The following is a 4,722-nucleotide window of genomic DNA, read 5'->3' on the forward strand; positions in this document are numbered from 1 at the left end:
TATCCAAGCAAACATCATTATTGCAAGGTGAAAATATGACAAATCTATGAAAGTGTTTAAGGTGAAGAACAATATAGTATCATTTATTTAATTTACAACAAGAGTTGGGATTTTTACATCATTTATTTGGTTTTGTTTGTTCTGTATATTTCCCTGAGAAACCTCTGAAAATAGATTCCAAAGATAGGTTTCCTCAGTGATGCTCATAAGGGTTTTCTCTGAATATGCAGAGGCTATCATTTAAATAATTTGGTTGAGAGAAAGTCACAGCATCTGGCCTGAACTCATTTATCATGCACTGTAAGATGAATAAATGGAGACATTCATCACTATGCACACAACAGAAATTTTGTTCTCCTATTGATATAATTAAATACTCATAGAAACGTAAATGCATAATAGCTTCCAGATTCTTTGTTTGCCAAAAATCAATGGCTCCACTTCCAATGAGCTCGATAGGCATATGTTCCTAGTCAGAACCATTGTGAACCCTCTCCAGTTTCTAAACATTTATTGCTCGTGCTGTAATAATAAACATCTTGCATTTATAAAATGTAATGTTGCCTAGAATTTTTCATTTTTCAAGAATGTAGAGCCCACTATCTAATGGCTCTCATATGGCCAATGTGCCCACTAACAATTTGTCTTCTGAGTGGAGTGTTAATCTGACACCTCAAGGACAGACCTGTTTTCACAGAGACTCAAAGCAAAGCTAGAAATATTCAGGGTCTTCCATAACTACTGAAAATCCTAGTGAACTGTGGCTGAGGTTACTCAGTGTTCTGGATCGAATTACTTCTTCATGCCACATTTTGCTTAAATTAAAATTATTAAAGATGCTAGTGGATTATTTTTTTGACTCATGGCCAGATATGCACATACCAAACACATATTTAATGTATGTGCATATATATATATAATCAAGCTAATGGTGACCTGTAGGGTTCAATAGCTTTGTTTTTCATTTGAGTCCAGAGATGTGAGAATACAGTATTTTCCATTTGCTTAAACCAGTTGCATTTAAGAACCCCACTGCAGTGATGAAGGAAGCACATATAGGTATGTGTCGCTTAATGTCCACAGCACTTAGTTCCGTGAACTGGGACATTGTGCAAATACTTATTAAAGTCTTATAGGAACCGCTTCTGGTTGTCCTCCTTGCCATTGTTGGAACTGCTGCTGCTACTGAAGGAGGCCAGAGAAATGGCACTAAAAGCACAGTAATAGAGTGCAAAGTAAAAAAGGGGGTGAGTGAGGAGGGAGGAAAGCTTGTCCAGCTCTCACCACTGTTGAAACACTGTAAGCAACAGGAACCACCAGGCCCCATAATCACCCAATGTTGCTGCTTGTAAAGCCTGAAACCATGCATCAGGGTGATGTCTAGTGCTCCCTCTGCCTGCACCCCACCGATGGTCTAGTGTTGCAAGAGCCTAGATGTATTGTTCTTTTTGTTGTTGTTGTTATGTGCCATCGAGTCGCTTGCGTCTCATAGTGACTCTATGTATAATAGCCCTAAACTCTGCTCTGTCCTGTGCCAATCTCACTGTCTCCTGATTACCCCAGTCAATGAATCAAACCACCTCATAGAGGGCCTTCCCCTCCTGCGCTGTCCCTCCACCCTCCCAAGCATGATGTCCTACTCTAAGCACCGGTCTCTCCTCACATGTCCAAAGTATGCCAGATGAAGCCTCAGAATCCTTGCCTCCAGGGAACCGCCTGGTTTAACCCTCTACAGGATGAATTTGTTTGTTTTCTTAGCAGTCTGTGGTACCCTCAATACTCTTTTCCAGCACCACAGCTCAAAGGCATCAATCCTCCATCTATCCTACTTAGTCATTGTCCAACTCTCTGACGCATAACAAGTGATTGCAAAGACCATGGCCTGTATCAGAAGTACCTTATTCTCCAGAGAGACACCTCTGGATTTAGGATTTTCAAAATCGTTGCTGTTAAATGCTATTAAGTCAAAACCAAGTCACAGTCAACCTTCCAATGAGTTTTCAGAAACTAAATAGCACAAAAGGAGACTGCCCATCTTCCACTGAGCAGCAGGTAGATTAGTGGATTGTCTTTGGGTTGGCAATACAACTGCTGACTCATTCATTATGCCATCTGCTTTTTCTCAAAATAAATAAATTCATAAAAACCACGTGGAACCACAGATAGCCATATATACACTTGGACATTTTTTTAAATACATGTTAAGTTACACGTAAGTGTAAAATCTTCAGTTACAAGCAACATGGGATAGTTCAAAGTACTGCCTCTGAAGACAATGCCAAAGGCTTTTAACTCAGGTAAAGGGAGGTACATTCAATGTGAAGCTATTCCTTTTCCTCTGCTCTAACCCCTCTCCCCTCGCCCTATCTCCCTCATCTTTTTCCCCAATATGTTTATTTAGATAGAAAAAGTAATAATTTTAATGGAATCATTTTACTGGAAATAAAGATAAATTAATTATGCCAATGAAATAGACTCTTTTTCTTAAAAACAAAAGAACAACCACAAAACTGCCCTTTCCCTTGGCACAAGAAGGTAAAAAATATTGATTTCAAGTTAGAAAGAAAGCAAACCTTCACACCTGGATCCCTAACGTTTGCTTTTCTTATTTGACATGCATTATTAATCCCAGCACTCCCAGGTGGCCTGAGAAGGACTTGAATATTTACAACAGTATCTTGAACAATGCTTTATACAGGTGTGAGGATAAAAAAAAAAACCAGAAAATCATATTCAACAGGTTCACAGGGAAATTGTGCTTCCCCTCCCTCAATTTAGCTTTATATTTAATAATAAAATGGTTGCCCAACAAAATTATCAATTTTTTTAAATTCAGTATGATTTTTGGTACTCTCTCCATATTCATTTAAGGAAATACTTGAGTGTTTGGAAAAAAATGACAACTGAAATAGAAGGAGAAAACATTCACGTCGCTTATATATGTTGCTCGTAATTAATGTTTCTCCATGTTGACTTCTGAGACTGTTTTGTCTTTCTATTAGAAGCACATAGGTAATAGTTATAATTCATATTTTATATGCAGAAAGTTGAAGACATTTTAAGGTTAACAAAATTACATGAGTTTAATCTTTTCTATTTTCTTAACCTGGTCATCAGAGATAAACATTTCCACACAAATTAATAGTATTCTCTGAACTTTCAAAGATCTCGATCAGTTGAAGCTCTAACAGTATCCATGATGCAGTTTTCACACATGGCCAGTTGAGTGTCTACAACAGGTGTGTGGAATTTGGTATAAACTGTATGGGCCAGTGATGAGAACAATACAATATGTATGAAAAGGGGGAAATTTCAGGTTGCTCTGTGTTTGTGTTTAATCTTCCACATATTTCACCAAATGCCAATATGATTGGATTACAAATTGTAAGACAAGTCCAACTTTCCATGTTTAAATAAGGAAACCATAGTTAATAGAGCAAAACCGAGGAAAAGGTATTCTCTGAGTTAAACTTTGCTTCAACATTCTTTCTATAGTTTTTCCCCCTTCCTATTTTTCTTTGTCATTAAAAAATAATCTGTAGAGAGCTAAATAAAAGAGCACATATGAGTAAATGTTTATTTGAACGACATTTCTGAGGACTATATGACCTCTTTGCATAGTGTATCACTTCTGCCAACCACATTTTTATATCGTTTATGGAAACTGTGGGTATTAGAAAGGTGAGATAGATGATGAAAGTACCATAGTTTCTAGTTCCAAGCTAAAACAAAGATATTGCATTGCATCATCTGCACTTGAATGAAGAATTTCATTTCTAATTCCACACAAATTTCCCCATAGAAAGTGTGATCCTTTACCGTGCTCTTTCCTATTAACCTTGCTTATGTGGTAGAATCCAAGATGAGCACATCTAAGATTGCGTCTAGGAACGTAAGAGATTTTCCATTAACTTTAACAAGAATTGCTAACATAATTTTAAGCACTAGAAAGTGCTGCAAGGACTAATGGATATCCTCTTGGACTTTTTTTTTTTCCTAGTAAAAAAGGGAGATGGATGGCTGGAAAGAATTCTTGGCATCTGAGTGTTTGGCAAACTGTTCAGTTCTTTCTTGTCTGTTTCTTTTTTTTTTTTCATTTTGTTGATTTGTTTTTAAGACATCACTATGCATACTATGTCATTTAACTCAGCAATATGCCAAAACTGACACTGAAAATGACTCAGAAAAACAGCAGATTTCCTCCAAACTATTATATTTACATAAATCATTAATATTATCAAAATCTCAGCCCAGTGAACAATGATGTAGGAAAAGTATGCCTAAAACTTAATGTTTATTTATAGTTACACAATAAAAGAGGCAGTTCTTGAATATAGAAGCATGGTTCTTATTGTAGCCTTAAAAAAGGCAAAACACAAAAGGGGGAAAAAGGCAGATGATGTAAACTAATGAAATCAATACTTTGGGGACAAATGTATATTATTCAGTTTAGGTTTCAAAATGTGTTGATTCAATTAGTGGTTTACCAATATAGAAAGTACTAACAAATATGGACTCTCTTCTATCAAGTAATTATTATTAATTCCAGTAAAGAAATATTTTATAAAAATAAATAATACTACAGTTTCTTTCACTACACTTTCAGAAGGAGATGAGACCTTACTTTTCCCAATGATGTAATTTAATTTTTTTTATCCCAAATTCATACTCCAAAGGCAGGTTATATTGTTATGTTTGCAATGAAATTAGTTTGTATTTGAT

The sequence above is a fragment of the Elephantulus edwardii genome, unplaced genomic scaffold (genome assembly GCF_000299155.1).
Source record: "Elephantulus edwardii isolate Elephantulus edwardi_28Jun2011 unplaced genomic scaffold, EleEdw1.0 scaffold00183, whole genome shotgun sequence".
In the NCBI taxonomy this organism is placed as follows: domain Eukaryota; kingdom Metazoa; phylum Chordata; class Mammalia; order Macroscelidea; family Macroscelididae; genus Elephantulus; species Elephantulus edwardii.